Source organism: Panulirus ornatus, chromosome 16 (assembly GCF_036320965.1).
Source record: "Panulirus ornatus isolate Po-2019 chromosome 16, ASM3632096v1, whole genome shotgun sequence".
Classification (NCBI taxonomy): domain Eukaryota; kingdom Metazoa; phylum Arthropoda; class Malacostraca; order Decapoda; family Palinuridae; genus Panulirus; species Panulirus ornatus.
In genome coordinates, this window is record NC_092239.1 from 20,187,865 (window position 1) to 20,201,346 (window position 13,482).

The 13,482-nt window shown below is 42.4% G+C and overlaps 1 protein-coding gene across 1 annotated transcript in view; it reads right to left on the reverse strand.

Annotated features, from left to right (window-relative positions):
- The window catches only part of LOC139753984 (uncharacterized), a 167,335-nt gene that overhangs the window by 42,522 nt on the left and 111,331 nt on the right, over nucleotides 1-13,482 (reverse strand). The gene's annotated exons all lie outside the window — the stretch shown is intronic.

Below are 13,482 nucleotides of genomic sequence, written 5' to 3' on the forward strand. Positions count from 1 at the left end.
GTGCCTTATGGGCCGTACCGTCGTGCTCAAGGGCCTTACCATCGTGCTCAAGGGCCGTACCGTCGTGCTTAAGGGCCGCACCGTCGTGCTCAAGGGCCGCACCGTCGTGCTCAAGGGCCGCACCGTCGTGCTCAAGGGGTTTAAATGTCAAATGTCAGTGTCATAATGACGGTTCACATACCACAGAGGACTATGGATCCCCTGAAATGCCAGAACCTTTGACAACCGTGTGTACGAGACAGTGAGTTAGTTAAGTGTAACTTACACTTCGTTTATCTTAATCGTTTCCGATGATCAGTTAATGAAAATCATTCGTAGTGACAGCCCTGGCTATTGCCTGAACATGACCATCTTATCATTCAGTCATCATAGAAACTTTACGTGGTCGGTCGCTGTGAAATACCTACCCATTCGTCTTTCGTGGTGTTCGCTAACTATATTTGCCTTGTGAATCGAGTGACGCCGGTGGAGGGAATATTACTCTGGTTGGGGAATGTTTTCCTTCTTTATGTCAAGTTACAGTACTTAGTGGACATGCATGTTACTTTGATTACGTTCTCCTTGGGCACAGTGATACGACCCATTTGCACGACGGTACAACTTTAAGGCACGACAGTGTAACCCTTGAGCAGGACGGTACAGCCCTTTGAGCGCGGCAATGCGACCCTTTAGAACGAAGGTACAACCAATGAACACAGAGTACTTACCTCTGGGTGTAATGGCTCGGCCTCTGACCTGACTCCTTGATGGTCAGGTCAGAGGCTGGGTCATCATAGCCAAAGGTCTAGATGATCGGTAAACATTATGTCAAGCAACACTCTTTTCCTTAACCCCACAATGTGCACTGTGGTGCCAGGCTGCTGATACACCTGGTCGTTTGTTGCCGACCTGGTCCGCAAAACTAACACGTCACTTTAGGCTGACTTAACAAGGATACTTTATAAGAAAAGTCGTATTTCTCACTTTTTTTTTTTTTCATTTTACACGTGTGAACTGTTTGAGCTATGTCACGTACACTCTTGGTTCTAAGAAAACATATGTCGCATGTCGCTTTTTTTTTTTTTTACTGTTCTCACGAAGACATAGGAGGACTACCCTGTATGTCTACATTGGGTCTGTATTGAAAAGTTTTTTACGGGAAGTTTATAGTGAACATCTTTTATCGCTGGGTCTGTATTGTACTTTTTTCTTTTATTTTACAGTAGATCTTTGCTGAACATCTCTTTTTAGTAGCTTTGTAATGAACATTATTATTGGGTGTTTCTGGTAGAGTAGGAATAGAGCCTTCTCACAGATTTACACTCGCCTGGACCCACATTCTCTCCAATCATACATCCTCTTCAACTCTAGGTATGTTGTCTGCATTAACCATGTCTTCAGTCATTCTGTTCCATTCATCCACCGCTCATACTATAAGAGTACTTCTTTACATTTTTTTCACGTTTCTTTTAAATCTAGTTATATCCTCTTGTTGCTCTGTCCTTACATCTCATGTAAAACTGTTGTTTGTCCACGTCATTGATCTGTTTTCAAAACTTAAAGGTTATCACCAGGTCACCCTCTCACAATCTCTATTCCAAGGTAGCCAAATTTAAGCCTTTAGACTTTTCATGTAAGTTAGCTGTCCTAATTCTGGACCCATCTGTGTTGCCTCCCTCTAATCCTTTTCTCTTAACTCTATATGTTTCATTACGTGCTGTAACCAAACTTTAGAAGCATATTCTGGCTTTGGCCTTATGTAACATATGAACAGGTTTCTAAATATTTCCGTATCCATATACATAAAAGCTGTTCTGATATTTGCCAGAAGACAGTTTGTCGCGTTTATTATTCTTCTAACGTGGGACTTTACTAAGCGACAGGAAGGGGACGATGTTGACTCCCAGTTCCATCTCACAAACACAATCCTGAAACTATTTCCAGCAGATAACAATCATATTGAGGCTTTCTTTCCTTTTTAATGTGAATGTTGCCTTCAGCAACAATAATACTATAAAGAATTTCTTAATCAGGAATTCACCAGAAAATCCTCCTGGGTGCATCTATAAAGTGCCATGTAGAAATTGATAAGTTTTATGTTGGGCAGACTGGTAAGGATCTTTCTGTTAGACTTAAGCAACATAAATATAGTATAAGAACGGGACAAGAGTCAAATTCCTTGTTTAATCACGTTAAGAACTATGATCATTTTATTGACTGGAGTAATGCCATCTCAGTTATTAACTCTAACTTTATTACCACGAGAAATATCATTGAATCTTCTATTATTAAATACACAAAGAATTATAATATTAATATTGGTGATGGTCTGTACAAATTATATAACTTTATTGTTGATACAATTTGTAAAATGATAATTTTATGATACGCTCGTTGTCTGTCATGGACAATCGCATGTTTACCATATGGCGTCCTAGCTACGTCTCTTCGTTGCATATCAACTGACTGTTATATTTCTCTCTTGTGTCTCCCCTGATGATGTGATTATTACACGAAAGTGAGCTAGGGAACTTATCGTGTTTCATTTTCCCCGTGGATGGTATTGCAGTGGAATTTATTAAAAAAGGGGGTGACTGTATTGTTGACTGGTTGGTAAGGTTATTTAATGTATGTATGACTCATGGTGAGGTGCCTGAGGATTGGCGGAATGCGTTCATAGTGCCATTGTACAAAGGCAAAGGGGATAAGAGTGAGTGCTCAAATTACAGAGGTATAAGTTTGTTGAGTATTCCTGGTGAATTATATGGGAGGGTATTGATTGAGAGGGTGAAGGCATGTACAGAGCATCAGATTGGGGAAGAGCAGTGTGGTTTCAGAAGTGGTAGAGGATGTGTGGATCAGGTGTTTGCTTTGAAGAATGTATGTGAGAAATACTTAGAAAAGCAAATGGATTTGTATGTAGCATTTATGGATCTGGAGAAGGCATATGATAGAGTTGATAGAGATGCTCTGTGGAAGGTATTAAGAATATATGGTGTGGGAGGCAAGTTGTTAGAAGCAGTGAAAAGTTTTTATCGAGGATGTAAGGCATATGTACGTGTAGGAAGAGAGGAAAGTGATTGGTTCTCAGTGAATGTAGGTTTGCGGCAGGGGTGTGTGATGTCTCCATGGTTGTTTAATTTGTTTATGGATGGGGTGGTTAGGGAGGTGAATGCAAGAGTTTTGGAAAGAGGGGCAAGTATGAAGTCTGTTGGGGATGAGAGAGTTTAGGAAGTGAGTCAGTTGTTGTTCGCTGATGATACAGCGCTGGTGGCTGATTCATGTGAGAAACTGCAGAAGCTGGTGACTGAGTTTGGTAAAGTGTGTGAAAGAAGAAAGTTAAGAGTAAATGTGAATAAGAGCAAGGTAATTAGGTACAGTAGGGTTGAGGGTCAAGTCAATTGGGAGGTGAGTTTGAATGGAGAAAAACTGGAGGAAGTGAAGTGTTTTAGATATCTGGGAGTGGATCTGGCAGCGGATGGAACCATGGAAGCGGAAGTGGATCATAGGGTAGGGGAGGGGGCGAAAATTCTGGGAGCCTTGAAGAATGTGTGGAAGTCGAGAACATTATCTCGGAAAGCAAAAATGGGTATGTTTGAAGGAATAGTGGTTCCAACAATGTTGTATGGTTGCGAGGCGTGGGCTATGGATAGAGTTGTGCGCAGGAGGATGGATGTGCTGGAAATGAGATGTTTGAGGACAATGTGTGGTGTGAGGTGGTTTGATCGAGTAAGTAACGTAAGGGTAAGAGAGATGTGTGGAAATAAAAAGAGCGTGGTTGAGAGAGCAGAAGAGGGTGTTTTGAAATGGTTCGGGCACATGGAGAGAATGAGTGAGGAAAGATTGACCAAGAGGATATATGTGTCGGAGGTGGAGGGAACGAGGAGAAGAGGGTGACCAAATTGGAGGTGGAAAGATGGAGTGAAAAAGATTTTGTGTGATCGGGGCCTGAACATGCAGGAGGGTGAAAGGAGGGCAAGGAATAGAGTGAATTGGGTCGATGTGGTATACCGGGGTTGACGTGCTGTTAGTGGATTGAATCAAGGCATGTGAAGCGTCTGGGGTAAACCATGGAAAGCTGTGTAGGTATGTATATTTGCGTGTGTGGACGTATGTATATACATGTGTATGGGGGTGGGTTGGGCCATTTCTTTCGTCTGTTTCCTTGCGCTACCTCGCAAACGCGGGAGACAGCGACAAAGTATAAAAAAAAAAAAAAAATTATATATATATATATATATATATATATATATATATATATATATATATATATATATATATATATATATATATATATCCCTGGGGACAGGGGAGAAAGAATACTTCCTACGCATTCCTCACGTGTCGTAGAAGGCGACTAAAGGGGACGGGAGCGGGGGGCTAGAAACCCTCCCCTCCTTGTATTTTAACTTTCTAAAAGGGGAAACAGAAGAAGGAGTCACGCGGGGAGTGCTCATCCTCCTCGAAGGCTCAGATTGGGGTGTCTAAATGTGTGTGGATGTAACCAAGATAAGAAAAAAGGAGAGATAGGTAGTATGTTTGAGGAAAGGAGCCTGGATGTTTTGGCTCTGAGTGAAACGAAGCTCAAGGGTAAAGGGGAAGAGTGGTTTGGGGATGTCTTGGGAGTAAAGTCAGGTGTTAGTGAGAGGACAAGAGCAAGGGAAGGAGTAGCACTGCTCCTGAAACAGGAGTGATGGGAGTATGTGATGGAGTGTAAGAAAGTAAACTCTAGATTGATATGGGTAAAATTGAAAGTGGATGGAGAGAGATGGGTGATTATTGGTGTATATGCACCTGGGCATGAGAAAAAGATCATGAGAGGCAAGTGTTTTGGGAGCAGCTGAGTGAATGTGTCAGTAGTTTTGATGCACGAGACCGGGTTATAGTGATCGGTGATTTGAATGCAAAAGTGAGTAATGTGGCAGTTGAGGGAATGATTGGTGTACATGGGGTGTTCAGTGTTGTAAATGGAAATGGTGAAGAGCTTGTAGATTTATGTGTTGAAAAAGGACTGGTGACTGGGAATACCTGGTTTAAAAAGAGAGATATACATAAGTATACGTATGTAAGTAGGAGAGATGGCCAGAGAGCGTTATTGGATTACTTGTTGATTGATAGACGCGCGAAAGAGAGACTTTTGGATGTTAATGTGCTGAGAGGTGCAACTGGAGGGATGTCTGATCATTGTCATGTGGAGGCGAAGGTGAAGATTTGTAGAGGTTTTCAGAAAAGAAGAGAGAATGTTAAGGTGAAAAGAGTGGTGAGAGAAAGTGAGCTTGGGAGAGAGACTTGTGTGAGGAAGTACCAGGAGAGACTGAGTACTGAATGGAAAAAGGTGAGAACAAAGGAGGTAAGGGGAGTGGGGGAGGAATGGGATGTATTTAGGGAAGCAGTGATGGCTTGCGCAAAAGATGCTTGTGGCATGAAAAGTGTGGGAGGTGGGCAGATTAGAATGGGTAGTGAGTGGTGGGATGAAGAAGTAAGATTATTAGTGAAAGAGAAGAGAGGCATTTGGACGATTTTTGCAGGGAAATAATGCAAAAGAGTGGGAGATGTATAAAAGAAAGAGGCAGGATGTCAAGAGAAAGGTGCAAGAGGTGAAAAAGAGGGCAAATGAGAGTTGGGGTGAGAAAGTATCATTAAATTTTAGGGAGAATAAAAAGATGTTTTGGAAGGACGTAAATAAAGTGCGCAAGACAAGGGAACAAATTGGGACTTCAGTGTAGGGGGCAAATGGGGAGGTGATAACAAGTAGAGGTGATGTGAGAAGGAGATGGATTGAGTATTTTGAAGGTTTGTTGAATGTGTTTGATGATAGAGTGGCAGATATAGGGTGTTTTGGTCGTGGTGGTGTGCAAAGTGAGAGGGTTAGGGAGAATGATTTGGTAAACAGAGAAGAGGTAGTAAAAGCTTTGTGGAAGATGAAAGCCAGCAAGGCAGCGAGTTTGGATGGTATTGCAGTGTAATTTATTAAAAAAGGGGGTGACTCTATTGTTGACTGGTTGGTAAGGTTATTTAATGTATATATGACTCATGATAAGGTGCCTGAGGATTGGCGGAATGCGTGCATAGTGCCATTGTACAAAGGCAAAGGGGATAAAAGTGAGTGTTCAAATTACAGAGGTATAAGTTTGTTGAGTATTCCTGGGAAATTATATGGGAGGTTATTGATTGAGAGGGTAAATGCATGTACAGAGCATCAGATTGGGGAAGAGCAGTGTGGGTTCAGAAGTGGTAGAGGATGTGTGGATCAGGTGTTTCCTTTGAAGAATGTATGTGAGAAATACTTAGAAAAGCAGATGGATTTGTATGTAGCATTTATGGATCTGGATAAGGCATATGATAAGAGTTGATAGAGATGCTCTGTGGGGGATATTAAGAATATATGGTGTGGGAGGCAAGTTGTTAGAAGCAGCGAAAAGTTTTTATCGAGGATGTAATGCATGTGTACGTGTAGGAAGAGAGGAAAGTAATTGGTTCTCAGTGAATGTAGGTTTGTGGCAGGGGTGTGTGATGTCTCCATGGTTGTTAAGTTTATGGATGTGGTTGTTAGGGAGGTGAATGCAAGAGTTTTGGAGAGAGGGGTAGGTATGCAGTCTGTTGTGGATGAGAGAGCATGGGAAGTGAGTCAGTTGTTGTTCGCTGATGATACAACGCTGGTGGCTGATTCATGAGAGAAATTGCTGAAGCTGGTGACTGAGTTTGGTAAAGTGTGTGAAAGAAGAAAGCTGAGAGTAAATGTGTATAAGAGTAAGGTTATTAGGTACAGTAGGGTTGAGAGAAGTCAACTGGGAGGTAAGTTTGAATGGAGAAAAACTGGAGGAAGTAAAGTCTTTTAGATATCTGGGAGTAGATTTGGCAGCGGATGGAACCATGGAAGCGGAAGTGAATCATAGGGTGGGGGAGGGGGCGAAAGTTCTGGGAGCATTGAAGAATGTGTGGATATCGAGAACATTATCTCGGAAAGCAAAAATGGGTATGTTTGAAAGAATCCTGGTTCCAACAATGTTGTATGGTTGCGAGGCGTGGGCTATGGATAGAGTTGTGCGCAGGAGGATGGATGTGCTGGAAATGAGATGTTTGAGGACAATGTGTGGTGTGAGGTGGTTTGATCGAGTAAGTAACGTAAGGGTAAGAGAGATGTGTGGAAATAAAAAGAGCGTGGTTGAGAGAGCAGAAGAGGGTGTTTTGAAATGGTTCGGGCACATGGAGAGAATGAGTGAGGAAAGATTGACCAAGAGGATATATGTGTCGGAGGTGGAGGGAACGAGGAGAAGAGGGAGACCAAATTGGAGGTGGAAAGATGGAGTGAAAAAGATTTTGTGTGATCGGGGCCTGAACATGCAGGAGGGTGAAAGGAGGGCAAGGAATAGAGTGAATTGGGTCGATGTGGTATACCGGGGTTGACGTGCTGTTAGTGGATTGAATCAAGGCATGTGAAGCGTCTGGGGTAAACCATGGAAAGCTGTGTAGGTATGTATATTTGCGTGTGTGGACGTATGTATATACATGTGTATGGGGGTGGGTTGGGCCATTTCTTTCGTCTGTTTCCTTGCGCTACCTCGCAAACGCGGGAGACAGCGACAAAGTATAAAAAAAAAAAAACATATATATATATATATATATATATATATATATATATATATATATATATATATATATATATATATATATATATATATCCCTGGGGACAGGGGAGAAAGAATACTTCCTACGCATTCCTCACGTGTCGTAGAAGGCGACTAAAGGGGACGGGAGCGGGGGGCTAGAAACCCTCCCCTCCTTGTATTTTAACTTTCTAAAAGGGGAAACAGAAGAAGGAGTCACGCGGGGAGTGCTCATCCTCCTCGACGGCTCAGATTGGGGTGTCTAAATGTGTGTGGATGTAACCAAGATAAGAAAAAAGGAGAGATAGGTAGTATGTTTGAGGAAAGGAGCCTGGATGTTTTGGCTCTGAGTGAAACGAAGCTCAAGGGTAAAGGGGAAGAGTGGTTTGGGGATGTCTTGGGAGTAAAGTCAGGTGTTAGTGAGAGGACAAGAGCAAGGGAAGGAGTAGCACTGCTCCTGAAACATGAGTGATGGGAGTATGTGATAGAGTGTAAGAAAGTAAACTCTAGATTGATATGGGTAAAATTGAAAGTGGATGGAGAGAGATGGGTGATTATTGGTGTATATGCACCTGGGCATGAGAAAAAGATCATGGGAGGCAAGTGTTTTGGGAGCAGCTGAGTGAATGTGTCAGTAGTTTTGATGCACGAGACCGGGTTATAGTGATGGGTGATTTGAATGCAAAAGTGAGTAATGTGGCAGTTGAGGGAATAATTGGTGTACATGGGGTGTTCAGTGTTGTAAATGGAAATGATGAAGAGCTTGTAGATTTATGTGTTGAAAAAGGACTGGTGACTGGGAATACCTGGTTTAAAAAGAGAGATATACATAAGTATACGTATGTAAGTAGGAGAGATGGCCAGAGAGCGTTATTGGATTACTTGTTGATTGATAGACGCGCGAAAGAGAGACTTTTGGATGTTAATGTGCTGAGAGGTGCAACTGGAGGGATGTCTGATCATTGTCATGTGGAGGCGAAGGTGAAGATTTGTAGAGGTTTTCAGAAAAGAAGAGAGAATGTTAAGGTGAAAAGAGTGGTGAGAGAAAGTGAGCTTGGGAGAGAGACTTGTGTGAGGAAGTACCAGGAGAGACTGAGTACAGAATGGAAAAAGGTGAGAACAAAGGAGGTAAGGGGAGTGGGGGAGGAATGGGATGTATTTAGGGAAGCAGTGATGGCTTGCGCAAAAGATGCTTGTGGCATGAAAAGTGTGGGAGGTGGGCAGATTAGAATGGGTAGTGAATGGTGGGATGAAGAAGTAAGATTATTAGTGAAAGAGAAGAGAGAGGCATTTGGACGATTTTTGCAGGGAAATAATGCAAAAGAGTGGGAGATGTATAAAAGAAAGAGGCAGGTTGTCAAGAGAAAGGTGCAAGAGGTGAAAAAGAGGGCAAATGAGAGTTGGGGTGAGAAAGTATCATTAAATTTTAGGGAGAATAAAAAGATGTTTTGGAAGGACGTAAATAAAGTGCGTAAGACAAGGGAACAAATTGGGACTTCAGTGTAGGGGGCAAATGGGGAGGTGATAACAAGTAGAGGTGATGTGAGAAGGAGATGGATTGAGTATTTTGAAGGTTTGTTGAATGTGTTTGATGATAGAGTGGCAGATATAGGGTGTTTTGGTCGTGGTGGTGTGCAAAGTGAGAGGGTTAGGGAGAATGATTTGGTAAACAGAGAAGAGGTAGTAAAAGCTTTGTGGAAGATGAAAGCCAGCAAGGCAGCGAGTTTGGATGGTATTGCAGTGTAATTTATTAAAAAAGGGGGTGACTCTATTGTTGACTGGTTGGTAAGGTTATTTAATGTATATATGACTCATGATAAGGTGCCTGAGGATTGGCGGAATGCGTGCATAGTGCCATTGTACAAAGGCAAAGGGGATAAAAGTGAGTGTTCAAATTACAGAGGTATAAGTTTGTTGAGTATTCCTGGGAAATTATATGGGAGGTTATTGATTGAGAGGGTAAATGCATGTACAGAGCATCAGATTGGGGAAGAGCAGTGTGGGTTCAGAAGTGGTAGAGGATGTGTGGATCAGGTGTTTGCTTTGAAGAATGTATGTGAGAAATACTTAGAAAAGCAGATGGATTTGTATGTAGCATTTATGGATCTGGATAAGGCATATGATAAGAGTTGATAGAGATGCTCTGTGGGGGATATTAAGAATATATGGTGTGGGAGGCAAGTTGTTAGAAGCAGCGAAAAGTTTTTATCGAGGATGTAATGCATGTGTACGTGTAGGAAGAGAGGAAAGTAATTGGTTCTCAGTGAATGTAGGTTTGTGGCAGGGGTGTGTGATGTCTCCATGGTTGTTAAATTTGTTTATGGATGTGGTTGTTAGGGAGGTGAATGCAAGAGTTTTGGAGAGAGGGGTAGGTATGCAGTCTGTTGTGGATGAGAGAGCATGGGAAGTGAGTCAGTTGTTGTTCGCTGATGATACAACGCTGGTGGCTGATTCATGAGAGAAATTGCTGAAGCTGGTGACTGAGTTTGGTAAAGTGTGTGAAAGAAGAAAGCTGAGAGTAAATGTGTATAAGAGTAAGGTTATTAGGTACAGTAGGGTTGAGGAGAAGTCAACTGGGAGGTAAGTTTGAATGGAGAAAAACTGGAGGAAGTAAAGTCTTTTAGATATCTGGGAGTAGATTTGGCAGCGGATGGAACCATGGAAGCGGAAGTGAATCATAGGGTGGGGGAGGGGGCGAAAGTTCTGGGAGCATTGAAGAATGTGTGGATATCGAGAACATTATCTCGGAAAGCAAAAATGGGTATGTTTGAAAGAATCCTGGTTCCAACAATGTTATATGGTTGTGAGGCGTGGGCTATGGATAGAGTTGTGCGCAGGAGGGTGGATGTGCTGGAAATGAGATGTTTGAGGACAATATGTGGTGTGAGGTGGTTTGATCGAGTGAGTAATAATAAGGTAAGAGAGATGTGTGGTAATAAAAAGAGTGTGGTTGAGAGAGCAGAGGAGGGTGTTTTGAAATGGTTTGGGCACATGGAGAGAATGAGTGAGGAAAGATTGACCAAGAGGATATGTTTCAGAGGCGGAGGGAACGAGAAGTGGGAGACCAAATTAGAGGTGGAAAGATGGAGTGAAAAAGATTTCTAGTGATCGGGGCCGGAACATGCAGGAGGGTGAAAGGCATGCAAGGAATAGAGTGAATTGGAACGATGTGGTATACCGGGGTCGACGTGCTGTCAGTGGATTGAACCAGGGCATGTGAAGCGTCTGGGGTAAACCATGGAAAGCTGTGTAGGTATGTATATTTGCGTGTGTGGACGTATGTATATACATGTGTATGGGGGTGGGTTGGGCCATTTCTTTCGTCTGTTTCCTTGCGCTACCTCGCAAACGCGGGAGACAGCGACAAAGTATAAAAAAAAAAAAAAAATTATATATATATATATATATATATATATATATATATATATATATATATATATATATATATATATATATATATCCCTGGGGACAGGGGAGAAAGAATACTTCCTACGCATTCCTCACGTGTCGTAGAAGGCGACTAAAGGGGACGGGAGCGGGGGGCTAGAAACCCTCCCCTCCTTGTATTTTAACTTTCTAAAAGGGGAAACAGAAGAAGGAGTCACGCGGGGAGTGCTCATCCTCCTCGAAGGCTCAGATTGGGGTGTCTAAATGTGTGTGGATGTAACCAAGATAAGAAAAAAGGAGAGATAGGTAGTATGTTTGAGGAAAGGAGCCTGGATGTTTTTTGCTCTGAGTGAAACGAAGCTCAAGGGTAAAGGGGAAGAGTGGTTTGGGGATGTCTTGGGAGTAAAGTCAGGTGTTAGTGAGAGGACAAGAGCAAGGGAAGGAGTAGCACTGCTCCTGAAACAGGAGTGATGGGAGTATGTGATGGAGTGTAAGAAAGTAAACTCTAGATTGATATGGGTAAAACTGAAAGTGGATGGAGAGAGATGGGTGATTATTGGTGTATATGCACCTGGGCATGAGAAAAAGATCATGAGAGGCAAGTGTTTTGGGAGCAGCTGAGTGAATGTGTCAGTAGTTTTGATGCACGAGACCGGGTTATAGTGATGGGTGATTTGAATGCAAAAGTGAGTAATGTGGCAGTTGAGGGAATGATTGGTGTACATGGGGTGTTCAGTGTTGTAAATGGAAATGGTGAAGAGCTTGTAGATTTATGTGTTGAAAAAGGACTGGTGACTGGGAATACCTGGTTTAAAAAGAGAGATATACATAAGTATACGTATGTAAGTAGGAGAGATGGCCAGAGAGCGTTATTGGATTACTTGTTGATTGATAGACGCGCGAAAGAGAGACTTTTGGATGTTAATGTGCTGAGAGGTGCAACTGGAGGGATGTCTGATCATTGTCATGTGGAGGCGAAGGTGAAGATTTGTAGAGGTTTTCAGAAAAGAAGAGAGAATGTTAAGGTGAAAAGAGTGGTGAGAGAAAGTGAGCTTGGGAGAGAGACTTGTGTGAGGAAGTACCAGGAGAGACTGAGTACTGAATGGAAAAAGGTGAGAACAAAGGAGGTAAGGGGAGTGGGGGAGGAATGGGATGTATTTAGGGAAGCAGTGATGGCTTGCGCAAAAGATGCTTGTGGCATGAAAAGTGTGGGAGGTGGGCAGATTAGAATGGGTAGTGAGTGGTGGGATGAAGAAGTAAGATTATTAGTGAAAGAGAAGAGAGGCATTTGGACGATTTTTGCAGGGAAATAATGCAAAAGAGTGGGAGATGTATAAAAGAAAGAGGCAGGATGTCAAGAGAAAGGTGCAAGAGGTGAAAAAGAGGGCAAATGAGAGTTGGGGTGAGAAAGTATCATTAAATTTTAGGGAGAATAAAAAGATGTTTTGGAAGGACGTAAATAAAGTGCGCAAGACAAGGGAACAAATTGGGACTTCAGTGTAGGGGGCAAATGGGGAGGTGATAACAAGTAGAGGTGATGTGAGAAGGAGATGGATTGAGTATTTTGAAGGTTTGTTGAATGTGTTTGATGATAGAGTGGCAGATATAGGGTGTTTTGGTCGTGGTGGTGTGCAAAGTGAGAGGGTTAGGGAGAATGATTTGGTAAACAGAGAAGAGGTAGTAAAAGCTTTGTGGAAGATGAAAGCCAGCAAGGCAGCGAGTTTGGATGGTATTGCAGTGTAATTTATTAAAAAAGGGGGTGACTCTATTGTTGACTGGTTGGTAAGGTTATTTAATGTATATATGACTCATGATAAGGTGCCTGAGGATTGGCGGAATGCGTGCATAGTGCCATTGTACAAAGGCAAAGGGGATAAAAGTGAGTGTTCAAATTACAGAGGTATAAGTTTGTTGAGTATTCCTGGGAAATTATATGGGAGGTTATTGATTGAGAGGGTAAATGCATGTACAGAGCATCAGATTGGGGAAGAGCAGTGTGGGTTCAGAAGTGGTAGAGGATGTGTGGATCAGGTGTTTGCTTTGAAGAATGTATGTGAGAAATACTTAGAAAAGCAGATGGATTTGTATGTAGCATTTATGGATCTGGATAAGGCATATGATAAGAGTTGATAGAGATGCTCTGTGGGGGATATTAAGAATATATGGTGTGGGAGGCAAGTTGTTAGAAGCAGCGAAAAGTTTTTATCGAGGATGTAATGCATGTGTACGTGTAGGAAGAGAGGAAAGTAATTGGTTCTCAGTGAATGTAGGTTTGTGGCAGGGGTGTGTGATGTCTCCATGGTTGTTAATTGTTTATGGATGTGGTTGTTAGGGAGGTGAATGCAAGAGTTTTGGAGAGAGGGGTAGGTATGCAGTCTGTTGTGGATGAGAGAGCATGGGAAGTGAGTCAGTTGTTGTTCGCTGATGATACAACGCTGGTGGCTGATTCATGAGAGAAATTGCTGAAGCTGGTGACTGAGTTTGGTAAAGTGTGTGAAAGAAGAAAGCT